General features: G+C 38.3%; 1 protein-coding gene and 1 pseudogene across 5 annotated transcripts in view; both read left to right on the forward strand.

Moving 5' to 3' along the window:
• Positions 1 to 23765, forward strand: part of EDA (ectodysplasin A) — a 445999-nt gene that overhangs the window by 125208 nt on the left and 297026 nt on the right. The window lies entirely within an intron of this gene.
• LOC121025270 (chromobox protein homolog 3-like) lies at positions 17859 to 19787 on the forward strand (annotated as a pseudogene).

Genomic DNA, 23765 nt, shown 5'->3' on the forward strand with positions numbered 1-23765 from the left:
TCCCCCTTAGGATCTCTTGTAGGGCTGGTTTAGTGGTGACAAATTCCTTCAGTTTTTGTTTGTTTGGGAAGACCTTTATCTCTCCTTCTATTCTAAATGACAGACTTGCTGGATAAAGGATTCTCGGCTGCATAGTTTTTCTGTTTAGCACACTGAAGATATCGTGCCAATTCTTTCTGGCCTGCCAAGTTTCAAAAGAGAGATCAGTCACGAGTCTTATAGGTCTCCCTTTATATGTGAGGGCACGTTTACCCCTTGCTGCTTTCAGAATTTTCTCTTTATCCTTGTATTTTGCCAATTTCACTATGATATGTCGTGCAGAAGATCGATTCAAGTTACGTCTGAAGGGAGTTCTCTGTGCCTCTTGGATTTCAATGCCTTTTTCCTTCCCCAGTTCAGGGAAGTTCTCAGCTATGATTTCTTCAAGTACCCCTTCAGCACCTTTCCCTCTCTCTTCCTCCTCTGGGATACCAATTATGCGTATATTATTTCTTTTTAGTGTATCACTTAATTCTCTAATTTTTCCCTCATACTCCTGGATTTTTTTTTATCTCTCTTTCTCTCAGTTTCCTCTTTTTCCATAACTTTATCTTCTAGTTCACCTATTCTCTCCTCCGCCTCTTCAATCTGAGCTGTCGTCATTTCCATTTTGTTATGCATTTCGTTTAAAGCGCTTTTCAGCTTCTCGTGATTGTTCCTTAGTCCCTTGATCTCTGTAGCAAGAGATTCTCTGCTCTCCTCTATACTGTTTCCAAGCCCAGCGATTAATTTTATGACTATTATTCTAAATTCACTTTCTGTTATATTATTTAAATCCTTTTTGATCAGTTCATTAGCTGTTGTTATTTCCTGGAGATTCTTCTGAGGGGAATTCTTCCGTTTGGTCATTTTGGATAGTCCCTGGAGTGGTGAGGACCTGCAGGGCACTTCCCCTGTGCTGTGGTGTATAACTGGAGTTCGTGGGCGGGGCCGCAGTCCAACCTGATGTCTGCCCCCAGCCCACCGCTGGGGCCACAGACGGACTGGTCTGTGCCTTCTCTTCCCCTCTCCTAGGGGCGGGATTCACTGTGGGGTGGGGTGGCCTGTCTGGGCTACTTGCACACTGCCAGGCTTGTGGTCCTTGGGGATCTGGCGTAGTAGCTGGGATGGGTAGGCAAGGTGCACAGGGGCAGGAGGGGCAGGCTTAGCTCGCTTCTCCTTAGGTGATCCACTTCAGGAGGGGCCCTGTGGCAGCGGGAGGGAGTCAGATCCGCTGCCGGAGGTTTGGCTCCGCAGAAGCACAGAGTGGGGTGTTTGCGCGGAGCGAGCAAGTTCCCTGGCAGGAACTGGTTCCCTTTGGGATTTTGGCTGGGAGATGGGCGGGGGAGATGGCGCTGGCGAGAGCCTTTGTTCCCCACCAAACTGAGTTCTGTCATCCGGGGACTCAGCAGCTCTCCCTCCCTTTGTCCTCCAGCCTTCCTGCTTTCTGAGCAGAGCTGTTAACTTATGACCTCCCAGACGCTAAGTCGCGCTTGCTGTGGGAACACAATCCGTCAGGCCCCTCCACTTTTGCCAGCCAGACTCGGGGGCTCTGCTTGGCCGGCGAGCCGCCCCTCTGCCCCGGCTCCCTCCCGCCAGTCTGTGGAGCGCGCACCACCTCGCCGCCCTTCCTACCCTCTTCCGTGGGCCTCTCGTTTGCGCTTGGCTCCGCTGACTCCATACTGCTAATCCTCTGGCGGTTTTCTGGGTTACTTAGGCAGGTGTAGGTGGAATCTAAGTGATCAGCAGGACGCGCGGATAGCCCAGCGTCCTCCTACGCCACCATCTTCCTCGAGATCTATTCTGTTTTGGGATGGAGTCATCTATCTATGTCTGTTACATGTATTTGGTTTATAGTTTTGTTCAAGGCCTCTATATCTTTGTTGATCTGCCTAATTGTTTTAATCATTGTTGAAGGTGGGATATTGAAGGCATCAGCTATTATTGTTGAAAGGCCTATTTTCCCCTTCAATTCTGTCAGATTTTCCTTCATGTATTCTGGAGTTCTGTTTTTAGGTACATATATGGTTTATGATTGGTATGACCTTCCTGACAGATTGACCTTTTTATCATTATACAATGTCCCTGTTTATCTTTTACAATTTTTTTAAGTCTATTTTGTTTGATATTAGTATAGCCACTCCAACTTTTTATAGTTGCTATTTGCATCATTTATCTTTTTCCATTCTTTACTTTCACCCAATTTAGATCTTTGAATCTAAAGTAAATGTCCTGTAGACAGCATGTAATTGAATCTTATTTATTTTTTTTATTTTTTTTCAACGTTTATTTTTGGGACAGAGAGAGACAGAGTATGAACGGGCGAGGGGCAGAGAGAGAGGGAGACACAGAATCGGAAACAGGCTCCAGGCTCTGAGCCATCAGCCCAGAGCCTGACGTGGGGCTCGAACTCATGGACCGCGAGATCGTGACCTGGCTGAAGTCGGACGCTTAACCGACTGCGCCGCCCAGGCCCCCCTGAATCTTATTTTTAAAGCTTTTTAAACAAATGTTTACATATTTATTTTGAGAGAGAGTGTGTGTGTGCAAGTGAGAGGTGGGGCAGAGGCCGCTGGGGCCGGTGGGGCAGGAATCCCAAGCAGGTTCTGCACTATCAGTGTGGAGCCCGATGCAGGGCTTAAACTCACAAACCATGCATGAGATCATTACATGAGCCAAAGTTGGATGCTTAACCTACTAAACCATCCAGGCATCCCTGATCTTATTTTTCAATAGAGTATGGCAATCTCTCACCTTAAAAAAAATTTTTTTTAATGTTTACTTATTTTTGAGAGAGAGAGAGAGAGTGCGAGTGGGGAGGAGCAGAGAGAGAGGGAGACACAGAATCCAAAGCAGGCTCCAGGCTCTGAGCTGTCAACACAGAGCCCGATGCAGGGCTCAAACCCACGCTGTGAGATCATGACCTGAGCCAAAGTCAGACACTTAACTGACTGAACCACCCAGGTGCCCCCAGTCTCTCACATTTTATTGGATTGTTTAAATCATATTTAATGTTGTTATTGATGTAGTTAAATTTATGCCTGTTACTTTACTTTTAGTTTTCTCTCTTGTGTCTTTTTCCCCCCTCTGTTTGTATTTATATGCTTTCTTTTGATTAAATGAATATTTTCTAGCATAATACTTTAATTATTTTTATGATTTTTTTCCACTATCTTTTTAGTTACTTTCCTTGTTGTTGCTTGAGCTAACCATTATATCTTAATATATCATAATGTAGTTCATATTTTTACCAATTTAATTATTGTCAGAGATAGACCTCTTACCCGTGTATAGTTCTACCCTGCCTCCCCCTTTTGTGCTAATATTGTTTCTTATATATCTATATATGATACACATCCAACAATACATTAGTATATTTACTATCTTATATCATTTATAGTTTTAAAGAAGCTAAGAGAATAAATGCAAGCAAGTATATATTTATAGAGTTGATCCTATTAGTCTTTCTATTACTGTTCTTATTTGCTTCATTTTTTCCTATAGTTTCGTTCCCATATGATGTCGTTCCCTTACGTCAGTACAGCTTCTTCTCACCCACTTTCCTGATGCTGTTATTGCCAAACTTATTATATTTCTATATATTAAATGCCCAACAATTCCATACAATGTGTATTTTCATACAAATTAATTAAACGAAATGAGAAAAATACACATTTCACTGCCTTTTACATTTATCGAATAACCTTTACCGGTGCTCTGTGTTTTTTATTGTAGGATCAAATTAACATCAGGGTCACCCTCTTTCAGCCTGAATAACTTCTTTTAGCATTTCTCGTGAGGCCGATTTGCTAACAACAAATTCTCTGTCTTTGTTTTCCTGGAAATGTCTTTATTTTACCTTCATTTGTGAAAATAGTGTTTCTGGATAGAAGATTCATGGTTGACAATTTTTGGTTCAATATTTTAAAAATATCCCACTGCTCTTCAACCTCCATTGTCTGTGGTAGGAATTCTGTGTTAAACTTAGCGGGTTCCCTCCTTTGTGATGACTTGTTTTCCTCTTGCTGCTTTCAGGATTTTCGTTTTTTGTCTTTCAATATTTTGCTATTATTTGCCTGGGTGTGTATCTCTACCTTTATCTTACTTGACGTTTATTAAACTTCTTGTATGTGTAGGTTAATGTTTTCACCAAATTTGGGGAGTTTTTGGCCATTGTTGTTTCTAATATTTTTTCTATCTCTCATTCTATTACTATATTACACATATGTTGGCTTATTTAATGGAGTCCTGCATTGATTGCTCTGAGGCTCTGTTCATTTTGGTTCATTTTCTCTGTTCTTTGGCTTGTACAACTTCCTAGTCTTTCCTGAATTCATTTCACTGATTTCACTCTTCTATATGTAAAATCTATATATAACACCTAATGAATTTTTCACTTCAATTATTATAATTTTAAATTCTAGAATTTCCATTTGGGTTTTTAAAATTCTGTGTATTTAGCTTCTATATTAGATGTGACATTGTTATGATAGCTTCCTTTATTACTTTAGCCATGGTTTCCTTTAGTTCTTTAAACATATTTACACTATCTGTTTTGAAATTTTTATTTGCAAAGTCTAGTATCTGATCACTCTTGAGGACAGTTTCTGTTTCCTATTTTTTCCTATGTGAGTCACACTTTCCTGTTTCTTTGCATATCTTGTATTTTTGTTGTTGTTGAAAATTGAACATTTTAGATAAATAATTGTAGAAACATGAATACTTATTACAGCCCTCACCCCCCCCCCCCCACCTCCTGGGCTTCTTGTTGTCTGTTGTTGATTTGCTTAGTGACTTAGCTGTACTAGTTCATTAAAATCTATTTCCCTCAAAGTATAAAGCCTCTGATGTCTCCTCACAGGGAATAAGGTTTGGTGTGTGGATAGTCACCTTGGGATGGCAGTGGTTTTAGCAAAATCTATTTGCTCTCTATTTTTCTAGTCTGTGTTGTCTGTCTCTATTGGTACAATCAGCATTAATTGCCATCTGGTTGTTGTATTGTTTTGACAATGTCCTGGGGCATAAATTGTTCCATCTGATCTAATTAAATTCAGGTCCTTTTGCAGGGGTAGTTTTGAGACCAGTATTTGAGATCTATTATGACCCTGGGAAGCCTCTTCTTAGCTACATCTTTTCTTGGTTCTCTCTTTTCAGCTTCTAGCTGATGTATTGTTTTGCTATCATGGGCAACCAGTCCCTTCTTAAGTGCTCACCAGTGAGATCTCCACTGTTTTTCATAGCACTCTGTGGTTTGAACTTCCTCATGCTGTGTTCAAAATAAAATCAGTTCCCTTGGGGAGAGTTCTGGAGTTCTCCATTCTTAGGGCCTTCCTGTTCTGCTGGGAAAACATCTATTCCTTTACTCAAGAGCTAGATGTTAAGACAGTGACCTGCTTCTCAGTTATATCCCTAGTTTATTCACAGTGTTCTGGGTGGAGGTGGTAGCTCCTAGACTTCTTGACTTTACTGTCTTGGTATGGAACCTCATCTTATAAGCAAGCTGAGGTGAGGGCATTTGAGGCCCAGTATTCTTGGCCTGTCATGCCTGCCCCATGAGTGGTAGCTGAGTAGAGGAAAGGGGTCCTAAGTCCTTTCAGCCATGCCCAATCAGATTAGAGCTTCTGAAACACAGGGTTGCGGATGATTAATGTGGGTATGCTGGTATACCCCACGTGAGATTGTAATCCTAGGTTTTGAGTTGAGGGGGAAAGATCCCAGGTAGTTGGCTGCAACTGCCCATGTAGCTTCTGTCACACTGAACTGGGGGAGTGTCAGGTAGGGGCAGGGAATGGATCATGTCTTAAAAGCAACTGACTGTCATTGCTCTTACCAAAATTTAGTGCATTTTCTTGATGAAATGTTTGTTGGTTTGCTGTGTGTCCTTAGGAAAATTTCCAAAGAACTTTAGTGGTTGTTACTTTTTTTATAATTTTAACTAATTATGGTTCTTTACTGGGTTTAAAGTCTGCCAAGCTCTTCATGCCACTATCCTGTAAGTCATTCTGTCTATTCCTTTCTCATCGTTTCATCGTTCGTGTCTCACCTCAGCTTTCAGTAGCTTCAGTAGCTTTCATGAGCTTCTCTCATGCATATTACAGATTCCATAATCAGCCAGAGACTCAAAGAGACATCTTTGTAGGTCTTTGGAGCTCATACTCTCTATATAGCTCCCTTTTGCCCTTCACTCTCCTCAACAATTTCAAACCACATTGGCCACTCTGAACTCTATTCTCTGTCTCTTCAATTCCCTGATCTCTTTTTGAATTCCCTCTCCTTGCACCATGTCATGGAAACTGCCTCCATACAGTAAACTGGGGCAATGTTGCACTTACCTTTTTTATTTACCGTTTAGCAGGGGAGATCACACTCCTGTGTTACTTGTCTGATATCTGAGAAAGGTTGTTTTACAACCCCCCTGGTTTTCTAGTCACTTAAGGAAGTACAATAAATCTGGTCCCTTTTATTCCATCTTGGCTGGAAGTAGAATTCCCATTCCAATGTTCTTCTGCTACTTCCTTTTTGCACAGTGATTAAGAACCACAATTCTGGGTTTTATTTCTGGCTGTTTAAGGCAGTTCACTTCACTTTTCTGTGCCTCATCTTCCTCTTCTACAAAGCAGGGGTAATAAGAGTATCTTCCTTCTAGGTTTGTATTAAGTGAGTTATTGCTTGTTAAGTGTTTATGACAGGATATGGCCAATAGGAAGTTGAAATAAGTTTTCACCACTATTGCTATTACTACTACTATCTTCATTTCCAATATATCACTGGGGAAATTGCCTAAGGCATTATTATTATTATTATTATTATTATTATTATTATTGCCATAAGGCATTATATTGCCTAAGGCATATATTAAGGGATATAGAAGAGGACTAGATCAAAATACCTAGTATTTGTAATTAAATATTAGATACAATACAGCAGCTGGAATTTTATATGTATAAACTCATTTATTTGTATCAATATACAAACTTAAGATGGCAGACTCTTTGAGATGTTAGAGAACACCTATGTTGATTCACTTAGTTTGCGCAAGAGCAGCATTAGGTCTGTAGAGCTGATTCCGTGGGCTCATACTATATAATAAGTCAGTTTCTGACTTCCATTAAGTACTTTTGGTGTCACACCATGATATTACTTGTCTTTTCTATTTCTAATGCCTTCTTTCACCACAATCCAAGTGAAAATGTTGCTAGTAAATCTCTAAAATTATGTGATTAAAAAAATGGATACATAACAAAGATAGTGTTAACTGACCACAGTCTTTGGGTAATTAACCCAAGAGTAGGTGGATATGTTCAAAACCCAAGCATTTGCAGAATATCCATGGCCTATTTTTATTTTATGAAGATCTGGAAATAGTTAAGGTGGCTAATTTTGGAAATGTGTTGTATTTCCATCTGGTCTGAAATCAATGGACTTGAACTTTATGCTACATGAGATGGAGACTTTTTTTAAAATTTTTATTTTAAATTCCAATTAGTTAACATACAGTGCACTATTAGTTTCAGGTGTGCAAGTGATTCAACATTTCCATACAACACCCAGTGCTCATCACAACAAGTGTACTCCTTAATCCCCATCACCTATTTAACCCATCCCTCCATCCACCTACCTCCTCTCTGGTAACCATCTGTTTGTTTTCTGTAGTTAAGAATATGTTTCTTGGTTTTCCCCCCCTCTACTTTTTCCCTTTGCTCATTTGTTTCATTTCCTAACAAAACATGAGTGAACTCATGTCAGTCTTTCTCTGACTGACTTATTAAATAGTAAGATTTCCTTATTTTTTATGGCTGAGTAATATTCCATTGTATATAAATACCACATCTTCTTTTTTTAATATAATTTATTGACATTTGTTTCCATACAACACCCAGTGCTCATCCCAACAAGTGCCCTCCTCAATGCCCACCACCCACTTTTCCCTTTTCCCCAACCCCCATCAACCCTCAGTTTGTTCTCAGTATCCAAGAGTCTCTTATGGTTTGCCTCCCTCCCTCTCTGTAACTTTTTTTTCCCCTTCCCCTCCCCCCAAAGTCTTCTGTTAAGTTTCTCAGGATCCACGTATGACTGAAAACATATGGTATCTGTCTTTCTCTTACTGACTTATTTCACTTAGCATAATACCTTCCAGTTCCATCCATGTTGCTGCAAATGGCCAGATTTCATTCTTATTGCCAAGTGGTATTCCATTGTATATATAAACCACATCTTCTTTATCCATTCATCAGTTGATGGACATTTAGGCTCTTTACATAATTTGGCTATTGTTGATAGTGCCGCTATAAACATTGGGGTACATGTGTTCCTATGCATCAGCACTCCAGTATTCCTTGGGCAAATTCCTAGCAGTAAATACCACATCTTCTTTATGTATTCACCTGTTGGTGGACATTTGGGCTATTACCATATTTTGGTTATTGTAGATAATGCTGCTATAAACACCAGGGTGCATGTATCACTTTGAATTAGTATTTTTGTATTCTTTGGGTAAATATCTAGTAGTGCAATTGCTGGTTCATAGAGTAGTTCTATTTTTAACTTTTTGAGAAACCTCCATACTGTTTTCTAGAGTGGCTGCGCTAGTTTGCATTGAGATGGAGACATTTTATGAGACACCAGATTTAGAGACTGTTATATAATATTCCCAGAATCTTCTTTTTTTAATATTTATTTATTTTTGAGAGAGAGAGCACAAGCAGGAACAGAGAAAGAGGGGGACAGAGGATCTGAAGCAGGCTTTGCACAGACAACAGATTGCCCAATGGGGGGCTTGAGCTCAGAATCCATGAGATCATGACCTGAGCCAAAGTCGGATGCTTAACTGACTGAACCACCCAGGCACCCCCAGAATCTTGTTTTTGTGTTAGAAGTTAAGGGGTGCCTGGGTGGCTCAGTCGGTTAAGCATTTGACTTAAGCTTGGGTCATGATCTCAGGGTTCATGGGTTCAAGCTCCACAGCAGACTCTATGCTGACAGCTTGGAGCCTGGAGCCTGCTTTGGATTCTGTGTGTCCCTCTCTCTCTGCCCCTCACCTTCTCATACTCAGTCTGTCTCTCAATCTCACAGAAATAAACATTAAAGAAAAAGAAGTTTAATTACTTATCTGGGCACAAATAATGTGGTATTCATACTATCTGATGAATAAAGCAAGTGGATGTCTCCTGTTGACTTTGCTACTCAATTTTGAGCTCTCAAACCTTCCATGTATGTGTGAGATACTGTTTCAGGCGAACAGTGCATTTGGTGCTTTACTGTAATGCTCTTTACCATATCAAGGTGGTATTCTAATAAAACTGACAATCTGTTGTTCAGTGTCCGTGTGCCAGGCGTTGTGCTATACCATTTACAAGCATTATCTCATTTACTTCTTAATAGAAACATTTGGAAGTTGGTATTATATTCCAATTTTACTAAGGAGGAAACTGAGGCTCAAAAAGATGAAGTATCTTTTCCAAGATTGCATAGCAAGCTGGGAGTAGATATAGAATTCTGGTCCTGGATGTCTTACTCTGAAGTCCTGTGCTTCCCGTAAGACTTGGAATTATTACTGGGATTTTTGGTCTTAGCATAGCTATCTAATGCATGCCTCTACTTCATGAACTCTTAAAGTCAATGTCATAAAGATACTCCAGCATGTCTTTGTACCCCAAAGGTTAACAGGGGAGACAAAGTAATTAAAGGTCTTGTGTTAGATAAGATTTTGATGAAAGAATGCAAGAAGCTAAAGAAGTGCTATGAACTCAACCCCTGAATGGTATCCACACATGGATTTTACTAGCCAGCAGGTGATCTTCAAGAAAAGAGGATTGTAAAAGGTTAAGCAAAAAGACTTTGTAGTCATTGTAGTTGCGGGGGTGGGAGGATACTGCTGCTAGGTGCTTTATATACTTCTGATCCTCATAAAAGTGCTTTAAAATATCACCCTATTTCTGTATAAATAACTTGAAACCTAATAACTTGCTTCAGTGTACAAGCTGGTATATTCTTGTAGAATTTGGCAGTCAACCCTCAGATCTGCATACTCTATAGTCCATGATCTTTTTTTCCTCTCTCACTCTGCCTAAAGTGGCATCCACATAGCACCAACCCTGTGAGTAGCTTCTCTTTCTCCCTGCTAGGGTCTTCTGGATCATTTTTCAATGAATGGCAATGAATGTGTTTTCCCATCACTTAATTATTGTTTCACTGGAGAGCTATGTGGGATTGTTTACATCACACGTAATTCATCTGGAGTCTATGAAGGGCAGGAATGGGGATATTTGAGCAGTTCTCACATCCTGATTAACATGTTCGGTTTCTATGCTTTACCTTGAATTGTGTCAACTTGTGATGATACTCATTATCTCACTCTGATCACAAGTTCCATTGAGTAGCTATGTTTTCAATTGATAAAACCTAAAAAATGATTGATTAATAAATGCTATTTGTCTATGAGGTTAAAACTTTCAGAAATGGGGCCTTTTCCGGGGGGGGGGGGGATAGAGTAAAGAAAAAACTTGATGGAAATGTTTAGAAGTCATTGCACCAATATATCAGCAGTTCTTGGAGTTATTTAATGCTATTTAAAATTGGTGATCTTCCTAGCTAATGGTTCTGCCTCCTGCCTTTCATTAACTAACTTTTAATCAGAGCTATCAAAAAGAAAAAAACCCAAATACATGGCATTGATCTCCCAAATGTTTTGATTTTGGCTCCCCTTTGCTCTAGAGCATCAAAGTAGTCGTTGCTCATTAAGAAGGAAGAGACCTCACAACCTCACTGATGGAATTGACTTACCAGTGTTCCAAAACATGGAGTACCCCAGAAACATTCAGTCATAGAAGCTAAATTATGAAAACAAAGATCTACTCCTCTCTTCTTTACCTTTCCCCATTCATTCTGTCACTGTTTTTTTTTTTTTTTTTTTTTTTTTTTTTTCTGTGGTCTCTCATCCTCTCTCTCTCTCTCTCGCTCTCGCTCTCGCTCTCATTCTCTGTCTCCCCTGTAATTCTCTCTTTGTCCCTTGTTCTCTCTGTCTCCCCCATTATTTGTATTGTAGCTGCCTCTACTTTATGTAAACACTAAACAAGAAGCATGTTTGCTTCAGGTTGTCATGGAAATGTTGCAAGTGGGCCTTTTAAGGAAACTGGCCTCTTACATTAGTGAAATCACCCAGCTCTTCTAAGGTTGGTAATTTAGGGACATTTTCTACATAGAGATTACAGTTCAGGACTCCGAAGATTAGCCACTACTCCCAACCTGAATTTCTGTTCTCCTGTATCTAGTTTTCTTCCTATTGTGTCTTCTAAGAGATTTGGGTATAATTTTAATAAGGGGAAGGATGGATTTCTTCAGACTTCTATTATGATTTAAAATTCTTTTCAGCCTGCAAGACATATTTTGTGACTTACAGTATGCTCTTTTTCAGAGCAGAAACGAGGGTACAAGTTGGAGTCTTGGGGATACAAAATCTGGCTTGGAGTGGGAGGAAAAAAAGTGGAGTGAGGAGAGAAAAAAAAGTCTTAACTCTGACAAGGAGAGGCAGATAGGAAAAGATGAAGGTTTTGCTGCCAGAAGGGGGTTCCTCTCCCCTCTTTTGCCACCAGAAAAAAAATTGAAGAGAGGCACCACGTCTGGATGAAGAAAGGGGGAGACAGGCAACAAATTTCAAAAATAGTTAAGAAAATGTCAGATGGTAATCAATACGAAGAAGTACAGAATCCACATAATAAAATAAAGATAAATAATGATAAGAAAGATAGTTATGATAGGATGGTTAGAAGGCATGTTGGAGGAGATAACATTTAAACTGAGCCTTATCGAGGAGACAAATCTAGCCACACAAAGAGAACAACTGATACAGGTAAAGGAAAAGGTGAGTTCAAAAATCCTGAGATTAGGAAGAGTTTGGTCTTTCTTAGAACCCAAAGGAAAATATGAGTAGTGTGAAACATCAGCAGAGGCCAGATTATTCAGAGTGGCTTTTATAGGCCATCCTAAGCAATTTGGATTTGTTCTGAGGTTAGTGGGAGGCCACCGGAAAATTTTAAGGAGGAATGCGATTGATCAGATTGTGCTTTAAAAAGATTACTGTCTACAGAGTGGACATTGGATTGTGGGAAGTTAAGAGTGGAAGCCAGGACACTATTTAGGAGGATGAGGTTTTTGGGGGTGACAGTGGGGTTTGTGGAGTCTGGAGCCAATGGCAAGAAAGAATTCTTGAAGATGTCTTTGATGCAAAAAAGGTGATTTTATTGAAACACGGGACAGGACTTGTGGTCAGGAAGAGCTACCCTGGGACCTTGAGGAGAGACTGGTTATATACTATGACATTGGGGGAGGTAAAGTCCAGGGGACGTGTCCAGGGAGATTTTCACATGCTAAAGAAAACTCACAGGATACTGGAGGCCTAGCTATTGTCAAGCTAAGGTGGTTTTCCCTCTAGCAAATCATTAGCATTAAGACAGTAGGGAGTTCTAGAGAAACATTTTATTCTGCCAGCCTCAAGTATTTGTCAATGAGCTGCAGGTTATAAGGAAATTTAGTTCTATGTGTCATTTCCTTCTGCCTTTGTTCCCCACAGCACTATGGAGAGGTGATGGAGACTTAGTTCCTGCAGGACTTTGATCTCTAATGGTTAACCATTTGTTCTTCCCCTTTTCTTTGTTCTTGGGCAGCCAGGAGTGTGGAGGAATGTCAAGCATATCCCCCCTGGTTGTTTGTGTGTGTGTGGGGGGGAGGTGTTTGTGCCCTGTCAGCTTGCCTTGACTTCCCTCATCAAGGAGGCAACTATTTTTGTCCTAGGGAGAGATAATGTGGTCTTAGTTTAAGATGATAAGGATGGAGAATGAGAGAAGTGGGAGGATTTGAGTTATAATTTGAAGATAGAGTCAACAGGGCTTGCTGACAGATTGGATATGGAGATAGAGGAAAGGAAAAAAATAAGGCTTTCCTGTCTTTCTAGTTTTAGTATTTTGGGGAACTCAAAATAGGTGTTGGAAAGGTGGTCGTCAGGATTAACAGGTGAGACAGTGATTTTGAAAAGTAGAAGCCCAAATGAGACTGACAGAGCCTAGGAATTGATAGACTAATAGCAGTCACATCAACAGCTGCCATGCCAGTAAGGAGGGCAAATATAGGAGGATGAAAGCCCCTTGGAGGAGACTGATGGTAGGAAGTTCCTTAGCCTATGCCTGTGTTGGGGGGGGGAGCATTTAGGTGGTACAGGAAAGAATTGGAAAGCTTGGAGATTCAGTATTTGAGTGGGGTTGGGGGGGTGGAGTTTGATGTCTCCTTTTGCCTTCATTGTGATTCAAATATTTTAATTTTAGCCCTCAGGCTACTGAGCTCCATAGAAACACCTGTTAAGCTTATAATAGAACAATCTTTGGAAATGAAAAACACAGTCTTCTGTTTACAAAAGAGTTGATTAGGTAAAGGCAGAGAAATAAGATGATTTGCAAAGTTCTGTATCTGCCCATCTCCAGGGGTATGCAAAGTTATATAATATTACTAAGGACTATGCTAAAAAGGCCTGTCATATGATACTTGTAAGCGTTATCATTGGTTATGCTGGTTGCCTTTAAGGAATTACAGTTTTGATAATATTACATTTAAAAAAAAGCAGAGGAACTTTTGGGTAATTGATAAACCAACAACCATTATTTGACTGTATCCTTTGTGAAGACAGCATAGTATAGTAGCTAAAGGCATGGATTCTTGAGATGCCTGGATTCAAAGCTCTGTTCCACCATTTACTTGCAGCATTATTTTGGGTCAATTAACCTTCTCTAAGCCTAAGTTATTATGTATGCAGTGAAGATAATGGAACTTCCCTTATAAGGTTGTGTTAATGATTAGATGTATTGATATTTATAAAATGCTTAAAACAACATCCATATTAGTGTTTGTTAAATAACATAAAATAAACAAGCACTTGGATAGGAGGATTATCAATAAATATAAGACTGGCCGTAAATACTGGGTCATTGGGTAGAGTAGGCAGGACAAAAAATAAAAGCAACTTACTGGGACTTGAGACACAGGTTTAGAGTTGCTTTGAAGTAGGACCAGGGGTGCCTGTTATGACTTGATTAGTCTTTTTCTGGCTACAAGACAGGAACTAATGTAGACCTCTTGAGGCCTGGAGATAGGTGAAGAATCCCTAGATTCTGTAAGAACATTGAACTGTATACAAGTAATAGAAACAATGCCATGCTGACATTAGGTCTAATAGAATATTAGTCCCTGAAAATCACCATTTTACCAAAGCTAAATATAACTCCCAATATGTCCATTAAAAAACAATTCCACTCTCTAGAGGTTTCTTTTTCTTCTTTCTTTCTTTGTTACTTTGTTTTCTTTCTTTCTTTCTTGGAAGAGATGGAGCTATCACTTCTGTCATGAGAAAGGGTGAAGTAAAAAAAACTTTGATAATTTATTTTTCTCTTGAAGAAGTGACCTCAAAGTTTTTATTGCTATACATAATTTTTTCTTTAACCAAAACATTTTCTCCTTCCTCCCATTTTATCTCAAGTATTCCCATCCAAAAGACATAATGGCATTCTTTGTATATTATACTGAGTGGTGCTTTGTGAGCATCAAATGGCAAAAGTCAGCATCTCTGGATGGATCAGGATAATAATTATAAGTGGCACATTTATCTTATTCCATCTGTGGAGTTCACAGAGTTAAGGCCGTTTTTAGAGTTATAGGGCTACATGGGTTTAGAGAGGTCTCATCCATCTTCCTCCTTCTAGTCTTAACTCTACTTAAACCTTTCTAGAAAGAGGAATCCTTTATTTTTAAGGGGCCCCGGGAATGAAATTTTTCATGATCCTTTTTTTTAATTTTTAAAATTTTTATTTAGTTTTGAGAGAGAGAGAGAGAGAGAGCGCGCGCGCAGGTGAGGGGCAGAGAGAGAGGGAGGCACAGAATCCAAAGCAGGCTCCAGGCTCTGAGCTGTCAGCACAGAGCCTAATGTGGGGCTCAAACTCATGAAGTGTGAGATCATGACCTGAGAGCAGTTGGACGCTTAAGCTACTGAGCCACCCAGGTGCCCCTGTAAGATCCTTTAAGTCCTTTAAGTCACAGATATAGATGCAAACGCCTCAACAAAATATTAGCACTGAATCCAACAACATATTTAAAAAATCATACAGTAAGATTAAGTGGGATTTATTCCCAGGATGCAAGTGTGCTTCAGTATTCACAAAAAAACCAACGTGATATGTCACATCAATAAGAGAAAAGATGAAAATCTTATGATCACTTCAATAGATGCAGAAAAAGCATTTGACAAAGCATAACATCCATGCATAATTAAAGCCCCCTGCAAAGTAGGTATAGAGGGAACGTATTTCAACATAATAAAGGTCTTATATGAAAAACAGACGAGGTGTTCCTGGGTGGCTGAGTCAGTTAAGCCTCCAACTTTGCCTCAGGTCATGATCTCAAGGTTCAGGGTTTGAGCCCCTCATTGGGCTCTGAGCTGTTGGGCTCTGTGCTGACAGCTCAGAGCCTTGGAGCCTGCTTCGGATTCTGTGTCTCCTTCTCTCTCTGCCCCTCCCCTGCTTGTGCTGTGTCTCTCTCTGTCTCTCAAAAATAAATAAACGTTAAAAAAAAACCAGACAACATTATACTCAAGGGGTAAAAACTGAGAGCCTTTCCCCTAAGGTCATGAACAATACAGGAATGTCCACTCTCACCACTTTTCTTCAACATCGTACTTGAAGTCCTAGCCACAGTAATTAGACAACATAAAGCAATAAAAGGCATACAAGTTGGTAAAAAGAAGTATATATGCGTTTGACATGTGATTATATATAGAAAACCCAAAAGACTCTACCAAAAAATGACTAAACTGATAAATGACTTCAGTAAAGTTGCAAGATATAAAATCAATGTACAGACATCTGCTGCATTCCTATACCAATAATGAAGCAACAGAAAGAGAAATTAAGACAGCAGTCCCATTTACAATTGCACCGAAAACAATAAAATACCTAGGGATAAACCTAACTAAAGTGGTGAAAGACCTGTACTCTGAACAGTATAAAACCCTGATGAAAAAATTGAATATAACACAAAGAAATGGAAAGACATTCCATCTATACTCTTGGATTGGAAGAACAGATATTGTTAAAATGTCTGTACTCCCCAAAGCAATCTGTACATTTAATTCAATCCATATCAAAATACCAGCAGAATTTTTAACTGAGATAGAATAAGCAATCATAAAATCTGTAAAGACCTCAAATAGCCAAAGCAACATTGAAAAAGAAAAGCAAAGCTGGGAGCACTTGGGTGGCTCAGTTGGTTGAACGTCTGACTCTTGATTTCAGCTTAGGTCATGGCCCAGGGTCATGAGATCAAGCCTGGGAAAATTAAACAATTAAAAAAGAAAACAAAAGCTGGAGACATCAGGATTCTGGGTTTCAAGTTATATTACAAAGTTGTAGTAACCAAAGCAGTATGCTGCTGGCACAAAAATAGACACATAGATAAATGAAACAGAATAAAAAACCCAGAAATGAACCCACAATTATATGGTCAATTAATCTTCATTAATGAGGAATGAATATCCAATGGAAAAAAGACAGTCTCTTCAACAAAAAATGTTGGGAAAATTGAATAGCCACATGCAAAAGAATGAAGCTGGACCACATACAAACATAAACTCAAAATAGAGTAAGGACCTAAATGTGAGACCTGGAATCATAAAAATCCTTGAAGAGAACATAGATAGTAATATCTCTGATATTGGCAGTAGCAACATTTTTCTAGATATGTCTCCTGGGGCAAGGGAAATTAAAGCAAAAATAAACTATTGGGACTACGTCAAGATTAAGAAAAAAGCTTCTGCACAGCAAAGGAAACATTGAACAGAACTAAAACGAAGCTACTGGCTGGGAGAAGATATTTGCAAATGACGTGTTTAATAAAACGTTCATCCAAAATATATAAAGAACTGATGCAAGTTAACATCCAAAAAACAAATAATCCGATTAAAAAATGGGCATAAGACATGAATAGACATTTCTTCAAGTAAACATACAGATGGCCAACAGACACATGAAAAGATGCTCAACACCATTCACCATCAGTGAAATACAAATTAAAATTACAGTTAGATATCACCTCATGCCTGTCAGAATGGCTAAAATCAAAATCACAAGAAACGACAATGTGGAGAAAAAGGAACCCTGTGCACTGTTGGTTGAAACACAAACTTGTACAGCCACTCTGGAATATAGTATGCAGTTTCCTCAAGAAGTGAAAAATAGAACTGCCCTACAATCTAGCAATTGCACTACTGTGATTTCATCCAATAAAAACCCCCACTAATTAATTTATTTTTATTTATTTATTTTGAGAGAGAGAATGCAAGAATGAGTGGGGGAGGGGCAGAAAGATAAGGAGTTAGAGAATCCCAAGCAGGCTCTGTGGTTGATCCCATGAACCATGAGATCATGACCTAATCTACAACTTCAGATGTGTAACCAACTGAGCCACCTAGGTGCCCCCAAAAACACTAATTCAAAGGGACACGTGCACTCCTATGTTTACTGTAGCATTATTTACAATAGCCAAACTATGGAAGCAGTCCAAGTGTACACTGATAGATGAATGGATAAAGAAGTGGTATATATATACAATGGAATATTATTCAGCAATGGAAATGAACCAAATCTTTACATTTGCAACTATATGGATAGAGCTAGAGACTAATGCTAAATGAAGTAAATCAAAGAAAGACAAAGACCATATAATCTCACTCATATATGGAATTTAAGAAATAAATGAGTAAAGGGAAAAAGAGACACACCAAGAAACAGACTCTTTACTATAGAAAACAAACTGATGGTTACCAGAGGGAAGGGTGTAGGGGATTGAAGGTAATAGGAGATGAGGAGTAAAGAGTAGACTTATCATGATGCAAAAAAAATTTTAATGGCATTTAAAAAATAAAGGCTAAACAGATGACCCAGTAATTCCACTCTTAGGTATATACTTCAGAAATCAAAACATATGTCCACACAAAAACTTTACAAAGAATTTCATAGAAGCATAATTCATGATAGCCAAAAAGTGGAAACAACCTGTGTTCAGCAACAGATGACTGGGTAAACAAATTGTGATGTCACCATACAATGGATTATTATTTGTTTATAAAAGGCAATGAAATTCTGATACATGCTACAACATAGATGAAACATTATGCTAAGTAAAAGACGCTAGTTAAAAAGACTAAGTAGTATATTATTCCTTTATGAAATATCCAGAATAGACCAATCCATACAGACAGAAAAGTAGATCAGTAATTAAGGCAGGAACAGGGATGAGGGTTGCAGCAAAAATGAGGAATGACTTGCTAATGAGTGCAGGGTTTCTTTCCAGGATGTTAAAAGTACTTATAAATTAGATTGTGGTGATGACTGTACAAATCTATGATTGTACTCAAATGTATGAAGTATAAATAGGTGAATTTTATGGTATATGAAGCCAACCACAATAAAAGCTGTTTAAAAAAGAAAAGAAAAAGGAAGAAAAGACTAAATGGAGAAGCCACTTGGAGAGAAGAGGACCTGGAACTACATGTAGAAAGAGAGATGCCCCACCTTCTCAGCATTTAAATCCATTTACAGAACTCCAGCATTACAGAACTTTACAGCATTTACAGAACTCCAGCCCCAGCCACCAAGTACTGCCAACTATACAAGAGAACCAGAGGCAAGATTAGCAGAACTGCTCAGCTGAGTCAAATCTTGATAATAGCTATGGAAGCTAATAAAGTGGGTATTATTTTAAGCCACTAAGTTTGGGGGTAGTTTGTTATACGTTGATAAATAACCAAAATAGCCACTTGGGAAAAGATACCACAGAGTCCAAATCGGTCAGAGATCTAAATGCAAATCTTGACGCAACAGAAGAATTAGAAGAAAATATGGGTAGATTCTTCTATAATCTGTGTATGGGGAGAAATCTTTCTAATTATGTCTCAAAATGAAGACGCAATAAAATAAAATATTTACACATTTAATTACTTAAAAAAATTAAGGCTTTTCAGGACAAAAGGTCCATTAAGAAATAAATAAAGGGGGAGATGCTGCAAACCAGGGACCCAGAACTGCTCAGAGGCAGTGAATAAATGCTCTTCAAGCCTGCAATAAAAAATGGCCTCCAATAAAACTACATTGCAAAAATTGGGAAAGAAATAGAATGAGAAGAGAAAAAAAGTAAAAGAGGCAGAGCCTGAAGAAAAGTACTGAAACGTACTGAAATGACATGTAGTGAATGGGAAGGTGGAGTATTTCCTTAAGTGAAAGGGATTTACAGATGCTGACAATACTTGGGAACCTGAAGAAAATTAAGATTGTCCAGAATTAATTGAAGTATTTCTTTAATTTTCAAAAAACTGACAAAGAAAAAGATTGTATGAAAAGAAAATCTGTATCTGACAATGAATCTGATGATAGCAAATCAAAGGAGAAAAAAGATGCTGCTGATAAATACTGAATGAATAATTGGTGCCACAGGCAGTAGTGGAGAATTAATGTTTCTCATGAAATGGAAAGATTCAGATGAGGTAGACATGGTGCTGGCAAAAGAGGCAAACATCAAATGTCCTCAAATTGTAATTGCTTTTTATGAGGACAGACTAAGGTGGCATTTTTGTTTAGAAGATGATGCTCAATAACTTTTTATATATAGATTGTGTGTGTGTGTGTATGTATATATATATATGTTTATATACACACATATACACACACATGTAATCTGGGTTTTGGGGTTTTTTTATGTTTATTTATTTTTGAGAGAGAGAGACAACAAGAATGCTAGTGGGGATGGGGCAGAGAGAGAGGGAGATACAGAATCCAAAGGAGGCTCCAGGTTCTGAGCTGTCAGCACAGAGCTCAAAGTGAGTCTCAAATTTGTGGACAGAGGAGAGATCATGACCTGAGCCAAAGTTGGATGCTTAACCTACTGAGCCACTAAGGTGCTCCTGGGTTTTGGTTTTTTGATTTATTTGTGTGAAGAAATAGTATTCTAATAAAAATCAACTTTGATAGGTTCAATTTGAAGTAGTATTGGGGGAGTTGTTGTTGTTTTCCAGTCTGTATCTCTGGTTACTTTGAAACAATGAAAGTTTTCTGTAGTTGATTCCTTCGTCAGAAAAGAATATTTGAGACCATGGGAAAATCTTTAGAGTCATTACTCAATCAGAATTTGTGTTTTACGGGGCACCTGGGTCGCTCAGTCATTTGAGCATCTGACTGCATCCCAGGTCATGATCTCACAGTTCATGAGTTTGAGCCCTGCATAGGGCTCTGTACTGATAGCTCAGAGCCTGGAGCCTGTTCCTTATTCTGTGTCTCTCATTCTCACTGCCCCTCCCCCACTCGCACTCTGTCTCAAAAATAAATAAACATTAAAAAAAAAAAAAAGAATTTGTGTTTTACTCCCATATGCCTAAGGGCCATCTGGGTTTTTGCTTATTTGTGGTTGTTTTTGTGTGTATACATAAAAATACAAACGTAAATGGTTTCCTTTCGTTTCCTTTTTTTTTTGACATTCACCAAAACAAAAACAGCATTTCATAATCATGGCTAAGCCTATGTTTCTGGGATGCTGTCATTTTCAGCAACCTAGGAAATGAATCACTTAAAGTTAAATTGAAATTTTTCCTGAAGCCTTAACTTTTCAAATTTTGTAATTAATTGGACAATTTAAATATATTGTAAACAATTTAAACAGAACAATTTAAAAGCAGCCATATCAGAATCCATTTCCATATCTAGAGTGATATAAATGCAAGTTTATTTGCAAGATCCCTGAAAGAAAAATTTTATCACTACCAACAACCTCCCCATGCAAATGAGAAAACTAGACAAATCCTTGTTTAATTAGGTAAGTGAAAGTTAGTTAAATGGACATTTAAAGGTTCCTTCTACTGAACTATTCCTTTTCAAGAAGTGGAAATCTTTGTGCTGTATTGACTAAAAGATCATGATTCATGGAATGTCTAAGACATTCTTCATGGAAACCTAATCATAATCAGATATTGGCAATTTAGGACCTGCTGAAATAAATGGGTCAACAAACTTTTGTATTCTAAATTCTTTGAGTTGCATGTTTTTTCTAACCCCAAATTCTTCCTTACATGTAGGCTCAGTCTTCTCAGTATTTGAGTTACTGGTTCAGCAGAAACCAGGAAAAACACTAACTTTGTAATAATCAGAATGTTATCCAACTATGTATTGTTTACTTTATTGTAAATACTGGTAAACAGTAGTCAATAAATAGTTTTATATTCTTTTAAAATAAAGGGCCCCTGGGAATGAAATTTTGTAACCTCCTTCTAAGTCATTTCTGTGTTTAGGACTTTCACTGTTCAGGACATCTTTCCTTTTATTCAAGTAAAATCCTATTACAAAGACAAAGATATTTCCGTACCATCTTGGAGGCTCTACAGTAATGGTGCTTTGTTTGCAGTGACTATAGTGGACTACATTACTACAAATAAACCTATAGAAGAAAATGGTTTTGGGGGGCCCTGATTTTGTAACAGCTTGTTTATAATACAAATATCTGGTTTTATGTCTGCTTTGTGTAGGGAAGAAGAGTAGAAAACTCTAGAAGAGGTGTGAGAGGTTTGCTTTGTAAACTTCCCTAATTACTGCTAGGTTGTGATCATGTGCTAATTTACCATTAACAGCATGAAGTGAGCTCTCTCATTTTCTGGTCCTGTGGGTTAAGAATGTGATTTCTAGCAATACACCAATTATTTTAAAAAATCACAGTCAAACCAGAGGAATGGGAGGGTTAGTTTAAGGGAGAACAATTGGTAGTGAACTCTTACTTGCATTTAACATGAGTCCCCTTTCTCTTTCCCAGTATGTGTTAGTCTCCTGGTCCTTTTGATTTTCTAATTTTTATGAATGTAGCCCATGAGAAATTCCTGGTAGATGCTGCTAAACTCAGAAGAAATAAGTTAAGCTATGTCTCCTTAGTTATTAAAGGGTTTGCTGCAAATATTTTATTAATTAAGGAGAGTGCTAACCAAACTTGGTTGGTCAAGTGTGATACCTCACAGTTAACATTTATTTAGCCAACTTAATTCCAAAGTTGAACATGAAATCGCCTTTTTTTTTTTTTAGTAGTATTGATTGTATGATCCTGAGTATTCAAGGTTAAAGCATGTTCATCCAATGCATCTCTTTTAGGAGGTAGAAGGTTATCATCTGGTATACATTTGACTTATTGTAGTCTAGAGTTCTTTCCTTATAATGAAAAGATATTCTAACTTCATCCCAGCAGATATTACGTTAGCTGCTTAACAGAAACATGTCCATAAGGAAGAAACTCTTACACTCTTAATTCTGCCTGGAGGGGCACTGCAAAGCATTACAAACAGAAAGCTGAAATTTCATAATAAAGCCATTGTAGATAAGGTGTTAAGGTATTACTTTAATCCAAATTTTAATCATCTGGACTTCACCTGTCACATATTTTCTATTAGCCACACACCTGTGAAATGCTCACTAAGGGGCATTGGAGATAGGATCTACACCTGTCCTGATAGGTTTTCACTGCCAGGATTTGATGGATCTTTGTGCACAGATCTCCATATGGGCTGTCTCTGTGGGATAAACTCTTTATGTGTCTACAGATATGAACTTAATAGCATTTTTTGGCTATGGAGCCATCATTCTCAAGCAATTTATTTGCATTTTTGTTGTATATCACTCAGAAGTAGGGTTTATACTGAAATGTCCTTGAGATGCTAAAATAATTCATGTTTGTATCTTTCCAGTTCTACTACATGCTCTTCTTTGGAACTTTTCTTTAAGACTACTTGCAAATGTCAGGTACAGTGTTTAAAAGGTGTCCATCTCCATGTATATACACAAAGAGTAAGGATTAGGCATTGTGATTCATCCAGATAATTGAGCATAAGCCAAAAACTCCTGTGGGGTGGAGAGTAAAACTATTGCCCATGAACTGGATGAAATACGGACCTTGTATGAAATCTCCAATGACATGAACTAGATTTTCACAGTGAAAGAAGATTCATTGCCAAGGGATTACTCCTGTATGCTTTGTAAGAGCTAGTTGACAATCACAGTTTATGGAGTATTCTAGTTTGCTTGCTCCTTCCCTCTTCCATTGCCCACATTTGGGCTTTTTCACTGTTTCTTAGACCTAGGAACAGCATCTATATTGAGCAAATATATTTTGAGCAAAAGTTTCAGACAAGTTTGTCACACACACAAAAAAGGTAGAGACATCTTTCTCTCCATGTTGATACTTATGAAACTAATTGCTGAACAGGATTTGGGATTATATCTGACTCTTGGTTCCACACAACAATTTATGTACAGTCCGATCTATTTATCCTCCAATACATTTTGATTTTTTAAAAAAAAATTTTAATGTTTATTTATTTTTTGAAAGAGAATCTGAGCATGGTGAGGGGCAGAGAGAGAGGGAGACACAGACTCCAAAGCTAGCTTCAGGCTCTGAGCTGTCAGTACAGAACCTGACGTGGGGCTTGAACTCATGAACCATGAGATCATGACCTGAACCAAAGGTGGACACTTAACTGACTGAGCCACCTAAGCAACCCTAATGCATTTTGGTTTTTTAACTTTACGTTGTCATTAAATATTTGCATTAATTGAAAAAATGGAATTTATTATGCAGTAACTCTGTGTATCTTAAATTGTCTTTCCCCTCTGTTTGTTTTAGGGAAATTAATG

The sequence above is a fragment of the Herpailurus yagouaroundi genome, unplaced genomic scaffold (assembly GCF_014898765.1).
Source record: "Herpailurus yagouaroundi ecotype Mexico unplaced genomic scaffold, PumYag 67569, whole genome shotgun sequence".
Lineage (NCBI taxonomy): Eukaryota > Metazoa > Chordata > Mammalia > Carnivora > Felidae > Herpailurus > Herpailurus yagouaroundi.